Raw genomic sequence first — 20,505 nt, forward strand, 5'->3', positions numbered from 1 at the left:
CCCGCTTTCCCTGGCTTCCTTTCCTGCCTCAACTTGAGCCTTCACTGTCTGCTTCTCTGCTGTCATGTACCCGTGATAAGCTGAGTTCCCTACACAGGGCTGTTTAAGACTATCTATAGCCACGGCATGTTGGCTTAGACCAACAGAAGGTCACTGTGGCAGAGCTGGCAGGCAGGTGTCCAAGTCCAGGGTGTGGCCAGCACCTCTGAGGGCTCTGGGGAGGACCTGTCCTTGTCTCTGCCACCATTGGGCTCCTGGCGTCCCTCAGCTCCCTGAATCACTACCCTCCCACTCCCGTCTGTGCCCCATCTTTGGACCTTCTTGGTCCCAAATCTCCTCCTGGGTTTACAGCCCACCCAGATAACACAGGACATCCCACCTCGGGATCTTGGTGACAGTTGCATGGGATGTCTCCTTAGATTCTGGGGTGGAGGCACAGCCGTCTCTTGGGGAGCCACCATTTAACCCACCACGAGTACTTTGTCAGGCACCTTAATGCTTTGCAGACCGAGGTCCCCCAGTGATCCTCAGGGCAGGCATTGCAGGTGCGGAGGTCATTTCTCCACAGCCACTGCCCTCTGTGGTCATCCCCAGCTAGGACCCTGCCCACTGTGCTGCCAGGAAGTCAGTGAGCTCCTGACCCACAAGACAGGTGCCGGTGCCAGCACCACAGACGCCCTTCTTCCTTCCTCCTGCTGCTGTGGGAAGGAATCATCATCAGGTGAAGGGTGGTGAAGGCCCACCCAGGCAAGGCCACGTTCCTCTTCTGCACATAGGGAAACTGAGGCCCAGTGACCCTGAGTCACACAGCTCAGAAATGGTACAGCTAACTCTGCTCCCCAGTCTGGCTCCTGTGCATGGGTTTTCTTTTTTCCCTTTTTTTTTTTTTTTTTTTTTTTTACTGGGGATTGAACCCAGGGACATTTAATCACTGAGCCACATCCCCAGCCCTTTTTTATATTTTATCAGAGACAGGGTCTCACTGAGCTGCTTAGGGCCTCCCTGAGTTGCTGAGGCTGGCTTTCAACTTGCGATCCTCCTGCCTCAGCCTCCAGAGCTGCTGGGATTACACGTGTGCCCCACAGCACCTGACTGCTTGTGGTTTTTTTTCTGATTGTAATTAACTTGTGAACCTCGCATTGTGAAATTTGAAAAAAGTCCCAGAGGGCCCAAGTTAACAAGTCTCCTTCCTCCCGGCCCTGCAGCTTCCAGTGCCTTCTACTGAGGCAGCCATTAGCAACATCTGTGTCTCCTTGGTTAAGAAACTGCCTCTAAACATGTATGTGGAACAAGAGCGCTTCTCTGGGTGACCACACTGACTTCCTGCTGGAGCGGCCCCTTGCTAGCAGTTCTTCCCCTTGTCACACTCCCCCTTTCATCCTATGACTAGAGAAAATGCAGGGGTGCCTTGACTCCACCCTCGTCCAAGGCAGCAGAGGCATGGGTGCTCCTTTGCAGCCTGAGGCACAGCCCAGGGGCCGGAGTGTTTTTCTCTTGGGGCTCTGGGCTGAATTTCTCTTTCTGACTCCTCTGCCCTGGGGAGCAACCATCTCCTCTGACCCTCAGACTCTTCATCTGCACGTGGGACTGAGTCCCTCTCCAGCCATGTCCCAAGATGGAGTCCCACAAGGTTGGCACCTTTGCCTCTGCAGTTCCACCACATCCTGCTGTATCTCGAGTGGGCTCCAGTTGGCGTCTTCTCCGGCACAGCCCCACAGAGGAAAGAGCGCCAAGAGGCACCAGCGAAATCTGCAGAAAAGAACGTGGTGGAGCCAGAAATGGGTAAGAACAGGTCTAGGTGGGAGGAGAGCAGGGCAGCACGGAAGTGTTCATGAGGCCACTGGTTTAACACTTTGTTCATCTTGCACACCAACGGACTTCGGTCTCTAATTGTATAGGTGTGTAAAATATCCCTGAAAAATAGAACATCAGAGCCAGGCATGGTGGCACACACCATTCATCCCAGCAGTTCGGGAGACTGAGGCAGGAGGATTGTGAGTTCAAAGCCAGCCTTAGCAACTTAGCGAGGCACTAAGCAACTCAGTGAGACTGTTTCTAAAATATAAAATAGGGCTGGGGGAGTGGCTCAGGGGTTAGGCACCCCTGGTTCAACCCCTGGTACCAAATAGAGCATTGTGAGCACAGTGTAAGGTAGCAGCTGAGGGCGAGGGAAGAAAACCTAGATCTCTTCATACTCAGAACAGTCGAAAAGTGTCCCTGCTAGGTAGGTGTGGAGAGCTGGCGGCAGGGAGGAGAGCCCTGTTTGCATCTGGCACAGCGCCCCCTGGTGTTCAGCAACTGCACAGACAGGAAAGGGAAGAGCAGTGGTGGGCCACCCCAGCCTGGGTGGTCCCAGCCCCCTGGCTGACCCACACAGTGGGCTTGTGAGCAGGGTAAGCATTCCTTGTCAGGACTGTTGTGCAGACTGCAGGACCTGGCACGTTCCTGAACCTCACCCCTCTCAGGATGCCCGAGAACTGAGACCCACCCCATACCCACCGCTGCCCCAGGAGACAGGCAGTTCCCCAGGGACCCACAATCACACCTTGTAGTCAGACACCTTCAGGAGCCTCCTGCGGACTGGGTTGTTTGACCCAGGTGTTAAGATTCTACCCCTCAGCCTACCACACACAGGGTTACCAATTGCTCAGTTTACTAAAATGAGAATTTTCTTCTTAAAGACAGATAAGCCCCTTGTCTACCATCTCCATTGTCCTCATATATTTACACAAAACGTGTTTTATGGCAAAAAAAAAAAAAAAAAGCAGAGGGTGGCGGAGCCTCTGATCGCCCCTGTAAGGTTTGAATCTGTGGCCTTGCCTGGTCGGGGCCTTCCTCCATGCCTGTGGCTCACGTCAGCATGCCCGTGGGTCTTCAGGACTGGCCATCTATAAGGGCATTTGGGACCCACTAGCCTGGGAGCTGCACCCATCCCTTCGCGTTCTGCCCATCCCTTTGCTCTGTGAATGGAGCGCACCCCATCTGCTATGTGGGTGGTGAAAGGCACGAACCTTTCCAGTCCCTCCTTGCTGCCGCCCAGGTCAACTTTGTGGTGGGGTCCTTTCCACCCTGCTTGCACTTCTGGACCTCTCCCCTCGTGGGGTCCTCCTGTGTCCGTAAGCAACCGTCGCCCTGCAGCTGCCAGCCACCTTGGCTTTCAGTTCCGCTGCTGCACGTGAACCCAGATGATGATTTCTGACCCAATTGAACCCTCCTCTCAAGCACACACACTGGCGGGGTCAGGAGGCTTGCATACAGCTCTGGTCTGGCTTCTTCCTCCCTGCTTCGGGCACAGGCATGGCACAGGAGCATCAGGCACAGTGCCTCCTTGGGGGTCTGCCTCCATCTGACTGGGTTGATTTTGTTTGAAATAGATGGTGCCCTCTCAAGCAGGCACCTCGTCTGCCTCGTTGACCATGCACCCTGTGGAGTGCCAGGCCCTGGGAGTGTGGAGAGGGTGCTGCCCCAGGGCAGAGCGGGGCCTGCTCCCTGCCTGCTGGCGCCAAGCTCTCCATGTCCTCACACTGAGGTGCTGCTTCTGGGGAGGAGGTCATGCGTGCCGGTGATGGTGGGCAGGATCCCTGTCCCATGCCCACTCTGGGGCTGGGCCAGGTGCCTCTCTTCAGGCTGTTTCTGGTCCTGAACAGTGAGGGTGGCGCCCAGGCAATGCCCTGAGGATGGGGGAGATGCCATGCTGACCACTGTTACCCCCACGCAGCGGGAGCACACATCTGCCACGGTTGTCCAGGGTGACCACAACGGACATGGCCCAGACTTCCCAGGAGCTCCTGGGCTGGTCACGGCCACATCCGAGGAGGGACTTGGGTGCAGACCTGCTCTGGGGTGCAAGCAGTGTCTTCTTGGCACCAGGGTCTGGACCCTGTTAGAACGCTCTTCTGTCCCCAGGCTCAGGTTAGTGTTGAGGGTCCTGACAGGCTTGGAGGGGCTGGTGTCTGCTCACTGGCTGACAAGAGGCCTCAGAACTGAGGTCTTTCCAGCCCCACTGGGCTCGCCGCAGCCTCTGGGAGGTGATCTCCTTTACTGACCATGTTGCCTGCATAGCCCCCAGTCCCTGGTCCCCTGAGCTGTGCCCTCTCTCCTGCTGTGCCTCACCCACCCTCTGCACATTGTTTCAGATGCTTCCACAGGATGACAGGAGGTGGGGGTACCCAGCAGCCCCAGGCCCTGGGTTTGGGGCTGGGCAGGGGGAGCAGGAGGGACCACGTTTCTCTGCAGCCCTCTGCTCTGCTCTCTGCCAGTCTCCAGGGAGGGGCCAGTGTGTTTTATCTCCCCACAACCAAAATCCTCACCTCTAGATAAAGGAATCTGGATGGGGGGGTCCTGGAAAGCTGTTTGCAACTGATAACAGTCTGCCAGTGGTCGCAGCCCGGGAGCCTAGAGGAGTGGCACAACCTGATTATAATAAAGCTGTGTGGTGCTGTGTGCCTGGATTTGATTGTGGGGCTATGGCAGAAGCCCCTCCCAGCCTCCTGCCTGCAGCCCAGTGGCTCCTGCTCCTGCTTCTGCAGCCGGCTCCTCCACTGCTTCTTCCTGCCGGGGCCTGGTGATTCTGTTGGCAAACATCTGCTTGAGTTTCACAGTCATTTATTTTTTCTTTCCCATCGTCCTTTGTCTCCCCATTGAGGCCGGCAGCAAAGTACTTCTTATAAAGACTTTTGGGTGGTGGCCTCAGCCCTGGGCCACATCTGGACCTGCCTGGATCTGGATGCGGGTTGCGGTGGAGTTTGGTCTGGTGGCTCAGAGGTGCTAGGAGGTGCAGGGGTGACTGGGTCAGGCTGGGTCCTGTCCTCAGGGCCAGCAGGGACAATATCCCCTGCACCCAGAGGTCTGGCCTGGAACCTGCAGGAGGAGGGCTGGGCTCCCCTGCAGCCGCCTTCCCTCAGAGGGGATCATGGACTCCCCTGGGTGCCAGCCTGGCCAGCTGGACATGCAGGGTCCAGGGACAGCATTCATGGTGCAGGGTTGCTTCTGGGGTGTCGGATAGGCCCAGGGGCTGTCGCACAGCCTCGATGTTCATCTCCCAGTCACCTTGCAGGCAGCTATGGCCATGGTCCCCACTCACATATGGAGAAGAGGAAGCTGCGGAGTTAGTGACCTCTGGATGTTGCACACGTGGAGTGCGTGGGGATGTGCCCCACAGTGGTGAGCCCTGAGGCCTGAGCCCTTGCCCGTCTCCACTGCTCCCCTCGAGCACTCAGCTTCTTGGTCATCTGCAGATGTTTTTGGAGTGTCTTCTCTGAGCCAGTGCTGGGGGTGCAGGGGTGACTGTGTCAGGCTGGGTCCTGTCCTCAGTGAACTCCCCTTTAGTTGGGGACCCAGATGTAACCAGTAAGGAAGGTGGTTTCAGAACAGGCTAGGGGCTCTAGAAAGAGGACACTAGGGAATGGTGGCCTTTTTTACTAGTGTGGCCAGGAAGAGCTGTCTGAGCGCAGGATGTTTGGACTGACACTGGGCAAGCAGAAACCAGGTCCAGGAAGACAGGAGGGGAGACGGTTGGGCCAGGAGGTAGCAAGTGTAAAGACCCTGTGGTCAGCATGGCTCTAGCAGGCTTGAGCATCAGCGAAGAGGTCAGTGAGGTCAGGGATGAGGTCATAGGAGCTGGCAAACTGGGAGGAGGCACTGAGGCCACTGGCAGGGCAGCCACTCTGTTGTCCTATGGCAGGTGATAGTAACCAGGCCTGTGGATGAATAGTGGACACTTGTTTTTCTTAACAGCTCAACACAGTGCAGAAGAGAGAGAGAGAGAGAGAAAGAGAGAGAGAGAGAGTGAGAGAGTGTGTGTGTGTGTGTGTGTGTGTGTGTGTGTGTGTGCACGCGCGCGCATGTCAGTGTGGTTTTACTCCGGCTGCAGGAGGGATGCGGAAGCAGGGGCAGCTCTGTCACTGGCCCAGGCTGCATAGGTGGTACACAGTGGAGCCCAGCAGTACAGGCCCACAGCCTTGTGTTCCTGCCTGTGTGTCCCACGGCTCTGCCCCTCCTGACCACTGTCTCCAGATCCCTGGGGTTAGCAGATCTCTAAAGACTGCCATGCCTTCTTCTCGTAGCATTTCAGGATCCGGGCACTCCAGGGGCAGGGATGTTGTCATGGGCATGAAGGGTTAGGGAGTGGAAGTCTCTGGAACTAGCTGGCCTGCGCTGTTGGGGAAAGGCTGGGCACACGGGAACATGGCTTTCATCTCCAGCCAGCTGTTTTTCCCAGTGCCTCTTCCTGGGTGGGACTGAGAGCAGCTGACCTGCCTGGGGAGGGACCGTTCCTGAGCACAGTTCCTGAGGTGCCCACTGACCCAGCCTGCTCAGCTCAGCTCAGCTCTCACTAAACCCAAATACCTGTGACCACCTGACCAGGCTCCTGGACTGGGTTCGGGTGGAGTTGACTCCACCTTGCTGAGAGCCCTGGGCTCCCCAGGGTGTCCCTGGGAGGCTCCCACTCCTGGAACCCCAGCAGGCTCCTGGGACAGTGCAGGGAAGGTGATCAGTCTTTGCCTCCCTCTCTGAGTAAAAGGGAGGTGTCTGCTTGCTGGTCAGTTAACCAGCTCCTGCCTGGCACAAAAGCCTCCTGCCGTTGAATTAAGGTGCCAAGATTGAAAAACTGGGTTTTCCCATGTAAAGTTGGGTTTTACGCTTCTTTTCAAAACTCTGAACTTCAGGTCATACTGAAGGGGCAGAAGCTGGCTATTGCTGAGAAGAGGCTACCCCTTGCACTGGCCATGAACCTTCTGGGGCACCATCATCCCCAAGCCTCTCCCCTCTATAAGTTTCTGTCAGTATTCTGGGAACCTGTCTTGCCTTCCTGAAGCTGCTTGGCATCTAGTGTTGGAATGCTGAATGTTCCCGAGGCCACCTGTTTGTGTTTGTGATGTTGTCTCTGTGGTTGTGGTTGAGTCCAGGTAGTCAAGGCACCTAGCTGAGGTCCTGGCACGTGGCAGGAGATCTACTGCCCATTCTTTCTTTGGCCTTCAACCTCTGAGATGCGGGATGACCAGGAGACCCAGAAGGTCTTCCCACTGACAGTCTTTGACTTTCACTTTGATTGAAGTCCTCCTCCAGAACCTGGAGTTTGAGCTGCTGTGTCCTTAGTAGGCCGTTTCCTCCTCTCTCCTTTGATTGGGCTTCTGAGTACTGATGGCCACACCTGGAGTCCCTTGCTGGATCTGTTGGTTGTTTCCTGGGTGCGGGGGAGCCTGCATGTAGATTTCCTCTTTGTGGCCTGGGGCCCAGGAAGCTGGAGGACTGGAGTTGTCCTTTGGGCCCTGGCAGAGATCCAGCTCAGTCACTAGCTGTTTCTGTGAGACTTGAATGTCTTGTTCAGTGGCTAAGCGGTTGACAATTAATCAGGACTAGAAAGCTTCAGGCCACAAGCAAGAGGCAGGGAACAGGACCCTGGAGCTTGGCATGGCAGCGCAGGACAGGTCTGAGGACCCAGAAGTCCCCTTAGGCCCTGCACAGGTGGGAGCTGTTGGAGGGAAGTGTGCTGGGGAGAAGCCCATGGGCTCCTCTTCGACTTCGGGACCTCGGGAGTTTCTGCAGCCTGGGGGGCAGGGCTGGAGTCTGGGGCAGGGTAGTCACCTGCTCAGCACCAAGGTGGGTTGGGGTGAGGAATCCCCACCCTGGGGCTGTCCCCCTGGGGCTGTGGTTATCCCACTGTTGAACCTTTCCTGGGAAGGGGCTTGTCCCCAGGCCAAGCTCTTGGGACCTGGTGAAACTGGGGAGGTTGAACCAAACTGAGCGCATTTCCCTAAAGTAGTGTTTCTCCAGTGGTCCTGAGCCTGAGCAACCACCACCCTCACCAGGGCAGACACCCACACTGGGCCCTGGCCAACCACCCATGTCCCTGCCCCTTCTGTCCAGTGTGCCCGTGGGCACCGCCACTAACTGGCAAGGCCACATTTGCCCTCCCTCTCTCTGGAACCTGTTCCTTCAGAGGGGGTGAAGTGCAGGGGCGGTGGTGACAGGTACTGGTGCAGTCGCCCGGGTCTGCTGCTGCAGGAACGGCCACGGCCCCGCCCTCTGTTCTCACGGCTACATGCGCATGTGCGCTTTCCCCACTTGAGCAGACTGATGGAACCACACACCACCTTCCTCGTCTTCACCTTCAGCTCCCCTGGTCCATCAGCGCCCTTCAGCATTCCTCAGCACAGCATTTCATTGGTGACCTACCATCCCAGCCTCTGGTGGCCTTGCTGGTCTGTCCGTGACTCTGTGGTGGGTTTTCCCAGTTTCCACTATTACGAAATTCTATGACTTCCTCGTGTATAAACAAAACCACTTTGACACACATGCATGTTCAAGGGGTATTTGAAATCCATATTCAAGGGGTTTTAGAATGCTGTAAGTTTTCCCATTCTGTAATTTTTGCAAAACTCTTGAGATGCATTTCAGTTTGAAAGTTCACTAGTGCTGTTTTTTAAGGAAAAATAACGTTTTGCTAGGTTCATGGTTCAAGAACATAGTTTCCATAATTTATTTTGAAGTTAAAATGAGTGTAGCCTAGTCCTATCTGGGGCTTGTAGGTTTGGATCTCTGTCACATTCTCTTTAAAACAGAGCAGGATCTGGGTGCAGTGATGCATGTCTGGAATCCCAGCAGCTCGGGAGGCTGAGGCAGGAGGATCTTGAGTTCAATGCCAGCCTCAGCAAAAGGGAGTGCTAAGCAACTCAGCGAGACCTGGTTTCTAAATAAAATACAAAATAGGGCTGGTGATGTGACTTAGTGGGTAAACACCCCTGGGTTCAATCCCCAGTACAAAAAAAAAAAAATACAACAGGGGCAGACTATGGGACTTTGTCTCTCTCCCTGGCTCTCTCACTGCTGACACCTGCAGTCCATCCTGACCCTGTCACAGAGGCAGAGCCCCTTGGTACAGCGTTCCGTGCTTTAGGCCCTGGCTTTGGTGGGTATATGTTACTTAATGGGGTTGTTTGTTTTTGATGGGGTTAGTGGCTGATGGTGAGACCCCAGAAGGTGAGAAACCAGGAGGGGAAGGAGCAGAGGCCCCCACAGTCGAGGGCAGAAGAAGAGGAGGAGGAAGATGAGGAGGAAGACGAGAGCCTTCCAGGATGCAATCTGTTTATTAAAAATCTCAACTTCAGCACCACAGAGGAGACGCTGAGGGAAGTGAGTATCCACCAAGAACGGGGGACGCTCCAGGCTGCGATGCGGGCAGTGCGTCTGCTCTGGGTCCAGCCCGACTCAGGTGGTGGACAGCCCACCCTTCCGCACAACACCCCTGCTGTCGGTGCGGGAGTCCATATTCCAAACGTGCTTAAAAACAGTTCCCCAACTGCTTCTGTGGTGAGCGGCCCAGAAGTCAGTGCCACCACTGTGCGTGGCCTGATGGAGCCTGCAGGAGACTCATCAGTGAGGGTGTCCCCGCCTGGCATGTCTGGATGGGGTGAGTCTGCACCTGTGGGAGGAGAGCAGGAGGGGCAGGGTAGGGAGCTCCAGGCAGATATTGGCAGATGCCCAGTGAGCATGGCAGCCCATGGACTGCAGGGCCAGGATGGGCAAGGGGCCCCTCCTGCTCAGAGAATGGGGTCTGCGAGCTCCCTGCCTCCCCAAACGGGACTCCCCAGCAGAGGTACTGCTTTTGGTGACTCCAGTGCAGCACAGAACAGACGCTCACCTGATTTCCTGCTTAATGGATGAGTGACACAACTCACAGCCGTTAACTTGTCCTCGAAGGGAGATGGACAGAGGATGCAAATCTGAATCTCCTACCTTTCAAAATGTCCCCTGAGCTCTAAAATTCTATAGAGGGTTCAAGAGAAGAGGCATTATCCACTGACCCCGCCTCTGTGCTGTGACTGTCCCTAGGTAGGAGGACAGCCACAGCAGTGGAGAGGCCCAGACCCAAGCAGGCAGCATGGCCAGGGGCCCTGGAGCACCTGGTGAAGCCCTGATACCCATGTGACTCAGTTTTATAGGCGCACCCTAGCAGTGTCTCAAAGGCAGGTTGCTCTGAACCTGTCAGGACAGCCTCTGGTCCTGTGTTGTCCTTGTCACTCCTGGCGTGGTGTGGGATATCACTATTGGATCAGCATTTCCCGGAGTTGCACAAACGACAGCTCAAGGGTGTCCTTAGAATTGAAGGCCCTGGAGCTGGAAGGTTCAGCTAGGATCATCTAGTTCAGCTGGGAGATGGAGCTTCAGAGAGGTTGCCTCACTGTCCTGAGCTCACACAGCCCATTAGAGCACTGTGGGGAAGCACACCCAGATCACAGGACCCCGTCCCAGCACCTGAATGTGGAGCCATGATCAGGGGATAGTCCTCCCAGGCCTGGATCCTGGCCTCAGTCCTTACTAATGGGCAAGCCCTGCAGCCTTTCTGTGCCTCAGTTTCTCCGACTGTCATAGAGACGTGAGTGGAACTTTCCCATTGGGTTGTTTTGAAGGTTTGACTAGGATGAGTGAGATCCTCCAGGTAGAGGGTCCTATGCCTGAAGCACGAGTCTGCCGCCAGTGTGTGTGAGGGTCTCCGCTCCTCCTGCTGCCTGTCGCTCACTTGGTGGACAGTACTAAGCACCTGTTTGTCTTTGGTGCTGAAGACAGGGCCACAGCCAGAGTCACGTGGAGTGTGCCTTAGCTGGACTCTAAAGGGAGACAGGGGAAGGGAGGGGAAACGTAGGTTGTGACTTACAATCTTTTAGGATTATTTTGGCTTTAAGCACAGAGGATAGTGACGTGGTCGGGCCCGGGGTCAGTAGACTCCATGCCTCTGAACTGACCCCAGCTTCTGGGATCTGCAGCAGAACTCTCAGCTTTTCCAAGGCCTAGTTCTTCCCTATGTAAGTGGAGCAAGAAAGCAGCCCAGCTGCCATTTTGAGAGGCCTGGGGGACTGGCAAGTTTACTTGGTACAGGCCATTGCTAACCACCTCCGAATGACCCAGGATCTCCATGGGCAAACGTGGGAGGACAGTTTGGCAGGCTGCACAGTGGCTCAGAGCCTGGCTCAGCAGCCCAGGCCAGGTCCAGCATTGTGACCCCAACTGCCAGCTCCTGAGCCCTGCCTTCAGCTGCCCATCTGAGGGTGTCTCTGGGTCACTAGGTGGGTGGATGGTGTGGGGCCTGGCACAGACCTGTGCATGGTGAGCCGGCTCCTGGGGTCAGCTTTGCGTGCCTCCTGCTTCCTGTGCCCACAGCTGGAACCATGGTGACTGGAGAGGTTCCCGCGTAGGTGGCGGATGCTCCCAGAAGTTGGGGGCTGCATGATCCTCTCTTGTCCAGGTGTTTTCCAAAGTGGGTACTGTGAGGAGCTGTTCTGTCTCCAAGAAGAAGAGCAAAGCAGGTACCCATGGAAATCTTGGTGAAAGGAAGTGGTTCCAGAAGAAATCATACCTGTGGGCAGGGAGGACGGGCAGGCTTGTCTGAAACAGCCCCTCCTCTCTCATGGAGACTCCTGCTGCACAGTCAAAGAGGCCCACGTGTCCTGCTCTGTCTAGAGCCTTGCAGGCTCTCACATGGTCCTGGAGCTGTGTACCTAGTGGGCGGGCAGGGAACTGTCAGCACCCGGGGTCTCCCTCCTCCCCATTCCTTCCAGACATAGCAAGAAGGACTGATTGTGGGCTTTCCCACTTCAGTTCCAAGGGAAATGACCCATACATAGAACTTCTAGATCATTCCACCAGGTCATTAATCTTCATCTCCCTGGCCATTAGGTAGTGGGCAGGCAGAGACCACCTGGCCTCTCCCTTCAGCCCCGGGTCTTGTTCTGACCCTCCTGGCCTCCGCTCATTCATGCCCTGGTTCCTTGCAGAATATGAGCAAGGACACGTCCTTTGTCCTTTATCACAGCCACGTACCCCATTCAGCAGCCCTTTGATTCATGGACATGGTGGGGTGCAGCACAAGTCAAGAGTGACCACTGCTCATTCACCCCCTAACTGGCCTAGACCACCAAGGAGTGAGTGCCAGAGATATGGTCCCTGTCCCCAGGTACCTGCAGTAGCTGGGGGACATGTGAGCTGGTGGCTTCAGCACAGGACCAGGAGGGCTGTGGAAGGTTTTTAAAGTCAGAGTGGGCCTAGAGGCAGGGAGGCTGAGCAGCCTGGTGGCAGAGGCCAAGGTAGGAGGTGCCCTGGAAAGGGAGGCAATTTCCAGCTTAGGAAGTGACTTTTATGCACTGCAGGGGTTTGGACTGTGGTCTGGTGGGAACCACCGAGGGTTTTAAGCAGATGCTTCTGTGCATGAAGTTAGAGTTCCCTTGCCTCTGTCTGCTCATGCTGCCATGGCAGCAGATAAACCAGGCCACAGGGACACTGCCCCTCTGGGAACCTGACCCCTCCCCTGCAAGCACTCAGCAGCGCCTTGCCGCCCTGTCTTCGGTGTTGGAAGCAGCTCTTGGGGTGTCTGTTGTCCTTTCAGGAGCCTGCCATCTGGCCAGGCACTGGGGAGAGCTAGGTGGTATCTGGTCAGCCATGTGCAGCAGGATGAGACTGCACTCGGCCTGGGGCTGGCGTGAAGGACAGCTGGTTGCAGGTGGCTGTGCAGCAGGTCATACTGCTAACCCTTGAGGGGTACAAGGAGAGATGGTGGGCAGAGCTTGTGCAGAACTGGCACATGGGGGGCCAGAAGAGCTGGGTCCTTGGCACCAGCATGTGCCCCTCTCCTGCAGTCCCAGGTCGGCATTTCCTGTGGGCCGATCCCATGGGCGCAGAGGCTGGAAGCCAGGTGCTGCTCTTGGCAGACACCAGCCTCCCAGGCAGAATGTCCCTGCTGTGTCGGAGGCTGGGTGAGCTCCTCTTTCTCAGGAGTTATGATCGCCCACCGCCCGCGGGGACAATCACAACGCGTACGCTCTTCTTGATCACAGGAACCAAAAGGACTTTATTCCACAAGTCTCAGACTTATATTGAGAACATCAGCCTATCAGAGAGTAGACTACCAGGAAAGTCAGCCTATCAAGGAACAGTCTCCAGGCAGATACCAGGATCGCCTCATGTACAACAGCCAACCAGAGTTACTTCCTAAAACTTGTATATGAGTGCAGCTATGTCTGGCAAGCTGCCAGGCGCCATCTTAGAGATCAGGCCACGGTGTGGCTCTGGGTCCCTCAGAGCCCGCCCCTGACAAGGAGTATGTTGACACCCAGGTGCAGATGCCACCAAACAACCACCCCCAGCCTTCTGCCCTCAAACAAAAACTCTGCTCAGAGAGCAAACTGACAGGCACCATGGGAGAGGACTGCCTGCCCCCTGCAGTTTTGAGCCATGCTCGGGCTGTTCACAAGGTTCCCTAGCGTGCCTGGCCCTGGGTCCCTCAGCCTCTGGATAGAAACACAGGTGCAGGGCTCTGCAGGGGAGGCAGAGGTGCAGTTAGAGACCTTGTGCTTTGGGGTGCACCATGGGACTCCCCAGTGTTACCCCTTTATACCTGAGACACGCACACACACTGTCAGGAAGCAGCACCGCTGGAGAGGCTGCTGTTGCTCTTGCCCTCTGACCTCCTGTTGCCTTGGAGTGGGGAACCAGGCAGAGCCAGGGCTCCTTCACCTCCATGTCAGAACTTTAGACCTGAAATCCAGGAGCCAAATTCGAGGGTCAGAAATGTCCCCTGGATTCGGCCCTGGGTGCTTGTGATGCCACATGGAGGCAGGGCTGTCCAGGTAGAGGCTCCTGTTGGAGAACAGTGGTCAGCCCCGAGTCAGTTCCCATTCCCTCATGAAGGCAGGATCCTATTAGGAAGTTAATTATCACATCAGTCATCTGTTAATTAATAGTCAGTGAACCTCTGCAGCTGATTTGCTGGGGCAACTAGTCGTAAATGGCAAGCCAGGAGCTGAGGCCATGTGGGGGCTGGAAAGGGAACTGGAAAGGATCCAAAGCTGAGCCCTGGCTCACTCCATGCTCCCTCTCGTGGTGGGTCCCCTGTACCAGGAGTGCTGCTTTCCATGGGGTTTGAATTCGTGGAGTACTGGAAGCCAGAGCAAGCCCAGAAAGCCCTCAAGCAGCTGCAGGTAAGTGGGCTGTGAGCCAGGGTCCATGCTGTGGGCCCGTCACCTCTGAAACTGGGGGCAACCCCTGATCTCCTGTCTTGCTGGGCACGTCCTTTCACCAGTTTTCCAGGGGACAATGCCCAAGCAATGAAGACCCCTCTCAGCACTCCACGGCCACTTTCATTCACTTATTCCACCCACACGCTTGTGTCATGGGCCTAGTTTGTGACAGCACTGTGGTAGGCCTGGGGAGACCCTTCCACTTTCTGGTGTGGAGACGGGCAGTGAAGCCATGAATTAACACAAGACAAGATCATGCCGAATGCTCAGTCACATGACTTCAGAATTGGGGCTGCCTTGGGCTGGGTGGGCAAATGGGAGTCCCTGAGGAGCAGATGGCTGAGCCTACACCTGCCCACATGAAGTCCTTCACAGAGACCTGGAGGGAAAGCCATCCAGGAGCAGAGGATGACATGTGTAAAGGGCCTGTGTCAGGGACTTGAGGGAGTTGGGTTAATAAGCCCCCGAGGGAAGCTGGCCGAGCAGTGTGTGGTGGGCATCAGGGGAGGTAGAGGTGTTTAAGACCAGATTTGCAGGTCACTTAAAAGACTGGATGTCAGCCTGAAGGCTGGGTGAGACTGTTGGAGGTCTGGGAGCACATTGGGAAGGGTCTCATTTGTGCTTCAGGACAGTTTCCAGCCCCTGTGTGAAGATGAGATGGGAGCAGGGTGAGCAAGAAATCCTCAGTGGTCGGAGAACAGTAGCTTGGGCCAGGGATGGGCAGCAAATGTGGTGGGATGTGCTGGAGAGTATTTGAATGTAGATTGAACATCCTGTGCAGATGGAGGAGATAGCCTTCTGGCTGAGCCATGAGTCCGGGGATAAATGGGACCCTTAGCGAAAGAAGGGAGCCATTGCCGCAGGGAACACATGGCCAGGGGTTCTGTACCACCCCTGGGGAGCTGACCTCACTGCCAATGACCACATCTCCCTCACTGTGGCCCATGTGCCAGGCCCTGTCAGGGCATGGAAGAGGGAAGAGCACTTCCTGGTCTTTGGATAGACACTGGAACTCCCACTGTGTCACTGGCACTATGCGCTGTCAGGTCAGATGCAGCTCCTCTGACCCTGTGGGCATCTTCCTCTTCCACTTAGGTCAAGGTTCAGTTCAACTCCCTTGTGCAGACAGCACACTGCTCAGCCCCAGCTGTGCACACGTGTGTGCCCATGGACACCGAGGATTGCTTATGCACAGCCACCTGGCTATATTTTCTGGGAGGTTGGAGGGATTTTTGGGGTATTTCACACAGACGCCAGCCTCACCCACAGGGACAACTGCTTTAGGTGCAGGGTGTTGGGCCGGGAATTTTGGGAGCTGCAGACTACATAACAAACTCTCTCTGCAAGTCACACCAGAAGGTCTCCTGAAACTTAAGATGCTTTTAAGCAATGGCTAAGTCTGAGCACTGAATGCTGTAAGGTCAAGGTTACTGCAGTGTTCAGGGAGCATTTGGAGTCTGGGTCTCTGTGACCACTGGCCGCTGCCTGGCTCTCATCCTGCCATCTTGGGGAATGCTCTTCCGTGCCTGCCCTCCTGACCCCTCAGCACCGCCTCTGTCAGCTTGGCCTCTGTGAGAACGCCTCTGTGAGCTTGGCATCTGTGAGCACTGCCTGTATGAGCAAGCCCTCTTTGAGCTAGGCCTCTGTGAGCACGTGCTGACCTCTGTTAGCATGGCCTATGTGACTTGGCTTCTGTGAGCTCGAACTCTGTGAGCTCGCATTCTGTGATAACAGCCTCTGTGAGTAAGGTCTGTGAGCTCAGCCACTGTGAGGTCGGCCTCTGAAAACAGCCTCTGTGAGCAAGACCTCTGTGAACTCAGCCTCTGTGAGTACGGTTTCTGTGAGCTTGGCCTGTGTGAGCACCGCCTATGTGAACAAACTCTCTGTGAGCTAAGCCTCCATGAGCTCAGCCAATGTGAGGTCAGCCTTTGTGAGCTAGTCCTCTGTGAGCTCAGTCTCTGAGAACGGCCTCTATGAGTATGGCCTCTGAGCTCAGCCTCTGTGAGAACAGCCTCTGAAGCAAGGCCACTGTGAGCTCATCCTTCATGAGAACAACCTTTGTGAGCAAGGCCTCTGTGATTATGGCCTGTGTGAGCAAGGTCTCTGTGATCACAGCTTCTGTTAGCAAGACCTCTGTGAGGAAGGCCTCTGTGAGAAAGCCCACTGTGAGCTCAGCCTCTGTGTGCATAGCCTCAGTGATTACACCCTCTGTGAGCAAGGCCTCTGTGAGTTCGTCCTCTGTGAGCATGGGTCCTGTCAGCTCAGCCTCTGGGAGCCTGGCCTCTATCAGCAAGTTCTCCGTAAGCTCGTTCTCTGTGAGGATGACTTCTTTGAGCTTGGTCTCTATGAGCACCACCTATGTGAGCAAGGACTCTGTGAGCTAGGCCTCTGTGAGAACAGCCCCTGGGAGCACGGCTTCTGTGAGCACGGACTCTCTGAGCAGATATCTGTAAGCACAGCCTCTGTGAGCTCAGCCTCTGTGAGAATGGCCTCTTTGAACTCGGCCTCTGTGAGCACTGCCTATGTGAGCAAGCCCTCTGTTCCTAGGCCTCTGTGAGCTAGGCTTCTATGAACATGGCCCCTGTGAACTTGGACTCTGTGGCCAAGGTCTATGAGAACAAGGTCTCTGTGAGCACAGTCTCTGTGCACACCACCTATGTGAGCAAGGCCTCTGTGAGCTCGGCCCCTATGAGCATGGCCTCTGTGAGCAAGGCCTCTGTGAGAATGACCTCTTTGAGCTCGGCTGCTGTGAGCACTTCTTATGTGAGCAAGCCCTCTGTTCCTAGACCTCTGTGAGTTAGGCCTATTTGAACACAGCCGCTGTGAGCTCGGACACTGTGGCAAGGCCTCTATGCACAAGGTCTCTTTGAGCAAGGACTCTGTGAGAAAGGCCTCTGTGAGCACGGCCTGTGTGAGAAAGACCCTGTGATTTGGCCTCTGTGAACATGGCCTCTGTGACCATGGCCTCTGTGAGCATGACCTGTGTGAGGAAGGCGTATGTGAGTTCGGCCCCTGTGAGCTCAGACTCTGTGAGCAAGCCCTCTGTGAGTATGGCCTTTGTGAGCAAGGCCTCTGTGAGCAGGACTCTGTGAGCAGGACTCTGTGAGCTCAGACTGTGGCCAAGGCCTATGTGAGCAAGGCCTCTGTGAGCAAGGCCTCTGTGACCAAGGCCTCTGTGAGCAAGGCCTCTGTGACCAAGGCCTCTGTGAGGAGGACTCTGTGAGCATGGCCTCTGTGACCAAGGTCTCTGTGAACTTGACCTCTGTGAGCACAGCCTCTGTGAGCAATGTCTCTGTGACTATGGCCTTTGTTAGCACGGCCTCTGTGAGAATGGCCTCTATGAGCACTGTGTATATGAGCAAGCACTCTGTTCCTAGGCCTCTGTGAGCTAGGCCTCTATGAACATGGCCTCTGTGAGCTCAGACTCTGTGGCCAAGGCCTATGTGAGCAAGGTCTCTGTGAGCAAGTTCTCTGTGAGAAATGCCTCTGCGAGCACAGCCTCTGTGAGCAGCACCTCTGTGAGCATGGCCTGTGTGACCATTGCCTCTGTGAGCAAGGTTGCTGTGAGCACAGCCTGTGTGAGGAAGGCGTCTTTTGTGTTCAGCCCCTGCGAGGTCAGACTCTGTGAGCTGGTCCTCTGTGAGTACAGCCTCTTTGAGCTCAGCCTCTGTGAGCACCACCAATATGAGCAAGCCCTCTGTGACAATGGCCTCTGTGAGAATGGCCTCTTTGAGCTTTGCCGCTGTGAGCGCTTCCTATGTGAGCAAGTCCTCTGTTCCTAGACCTCTGTGAGTTAGGCCTATTTGAACACAGCCGTTGTGACCTCGGACACTGTGGCAAGGCCTCTATGAGCAAGGTCTCTTTAAGCAAGGAATCTGTGAGAAAGGCCTCTGTGAGCACTGCCTCTGTGAGCACAGACTCTGTGAGCACTGCCTATGTGAGTTCTGTCTCTGTGAGCACTGTCTATGTGAGGAAGGTCTCTGTGAGAAAGGCCTATGGGAAAAGAGCCTCTGTGAGCAAGGTCTCTATGAGAATAGCCTCTGTGAGCATGGCCTGTGGGAGAACGGCCTGTGTGAGCTCGGCCTCTGTGACCCTGCCTATGTGAGCAAGCCTGCTGTGTGCTAGGCCTCTGTGAGCTAGCCCACTGTGAGCACCGCCTCTGCGAGCTGGGATGTTGTGAGCAAGACCTCTGTGAGCAAGGCCTCTGTGAGTTCAGCCTCTGTGAGATCAACCTTTGTGAGCAAGGCCTGTATGAGCCCACCCTCTGTTAGCTAGGTCTTTGTGAGCATGGCCTCTATGAGAACAGCCTCTGTGAGCATGGCCTCTGTGAGAACTGCCTCTGTGAGCACATCCTGAGTGAGCTGGATGTGCCTTTGTGAGCTGAAAATGTACAGTGTGCCCCAGTCCCACCATGCTCTGTCCCTCACTGGGCATGCTGTCCAGTTGCTGCCCTGGAGCACGGAGCCAGGGACCCAAGCCCACAGAAGCACACTAGGGATGCTGGGGCCCTGTTGCCATGTCTGGAGGCCTCTGTTGATGAAGGCATGAAGCAGTCCAGGGCCAAGCCCTGGTGCTGGCTCTCGACCATCCTTAGTGAGTCCTGACTGCCCTTGGCAGGGGTGCACCCCTCTCTACTGGACCCCATCCCCTGCCAGGACCTGGACGTATCGCAGGTCTGATCTGGCCCAAGAGGGGGCCAGGTGGGAAATGGGAGATCAGATGGGCAGGTGAAGAAGAGAGGAGGAGGGTTGGCCAGTCCTCCTGCCCAGAGAAGACGAGTCCTGCCAAGGACACAGAGCCTCAGAACTGCTGGTCAGGGAGGCACAGAGCATGCCTGACACTGGTGCAGGGTGCGGGTGTCACCAGGGACCTTGGGGTGTGCCTGTCCTGGGCCCAGATGCAGCTGGCATCTCTGTCCCCCAGAGTCTTGAGCTGCACCCTCTACATGGGTGAAAGAAGAGGCTGGGCCTCTGGAAAACACTGAGTTTGTACTGAGATCAGAAATGACGTACGCACAGTGATAGCCTTGGGAGATGCCCTGCCAGATCCCAGTGGTGCCAGGGAAATCAGCACTGACCTCACTGCTGAGGAGCAATAGCCACACGGTCACTCCCACCTGTGAGCATGTGAGCTCTCTACCAGGGAAGGTGGAGAGACCTGTGTTCACCAACACTGGGATATGCCAGGGGGACTCAGCACAGGACCTCAGCCTCAGCTCAGTAGAAGCCATCTGGGCACTGCCTTGGGCTTCTACTGGCTCAGTAGAGGGGCCCAGCAATCTCTGGCAGGTGCTCTGCCCCTCTCTGAAGCTCCTGCCTGCCCACAGGCACTGGGACTCCTGTGGCCCCACTGCCCAGACACCTCCTCTCTGTGTGGGCTCCCTCTCTGTGCCTACGCATCTTAACACTGTTCAGCCATCATCAAAGCACATCCGGCCTGATACTTTCTGACCACCCTCTGTGGGCTGCTTTGCTAGGCAAAATCTCAGGCCTCATTCTGAAGAGTGAGTTTTAGCAGATACAGGTGAACAGACAGGTGGAGGCCCAGGTGCCCAGCACCACACCTGCAAGGTCAGCTGGGAGGGGAAGGCTTCCTCTGAACTTAGATCTCAAGCCAAGCCACCTGTCAGACTGTCCCTGGTCTGGATGCTTCTGTGCAGCCTCCGTTATGTTCTTTGTTCAGACTATGTTAGACATGAGTACTTTATTTGGAAGAAGAAGTGCAGGGTGGCTCTAAGACAAAGTTCATTTTTACAAGATGACATGGAGATCACAATATCTGTGAATTTGAGTCCTATCTTTTCCACTTAGCATTATGCCATGAGCATGTCCCCATGTTATTAGATGCTTTACTACAGGGACTTTGGATTTATACAGAGGCCCTTTATGTAAATGTAGTCACTACTTTTAAATTGACTCACTTAAAATCACTGTCTTGATGACATTGTTTTCCCCAGGTTTGATTTTAAAACTTACAATTTACATTCTTGGTGGTCCAAATCTTAGTGTGTGTCTGTTTGATTGTTTCCTCAGGAGAAAAATCGGGAGTTATAATTGCTGATCCAAAAGAGGTAAAGGTCTAGGACACACCTGATCCATGGAAGATCTGCTCTTCTGAGATTTCACACAAAAGGACACACTCATCAGAGAGGTATGGAAATGATATTTAATTCCTAGCAACAGCTGACAACTGTTGTGTTTTGTTTTTGAAAATCTGCTTTTTTGACCATTTAAAGAATGGCACCTGGTTTAGGTTGTGTTCTCTTGGCAGCTGGTGAGGTTGAATAGTTCTCATACGGTGATGGGATGCTTTAGTCTTTTCTGAATTGCCTATTTGTATCCATAGTCCTTTCTTCCATGGAGATACCTTTTTTCTATTGATTTACAAGTACTCTTTACATATTGAGATAATTAACAGCCTTTTGATATTGCATGTTTTAAGTATTTTCCCCAATTTATCATTTTCTCCTATTTTTTAACATGAAAATGGTATG

General features: G+C 55.0%; 1 pseudogene; it reads left to right on the forward strand.

Moving 5' to 3' along the window:
* LOC124973621 (probable RNA-binding protein 19) overlaps positions 1 to 20,505 on the forward strand; it is a 47,351-nt pseudogene that overhangs the window by 14,232 nt on the left and 12,614 nt on the right.

This window comes from Sciurus carolinensis, unplaced genomic scaffold (genome assembly GCF_902686445.1).
Source record: "Sciurus carolinensis unplaced genomic scaffold, mSciCar1.2, whole genome shotgun sequence".
NCBI lineage: Eukaryota > Metazoa > Chordata > Mammalia > Rodentia > Sciuridae > Sciurus > Sciurus carolinensis.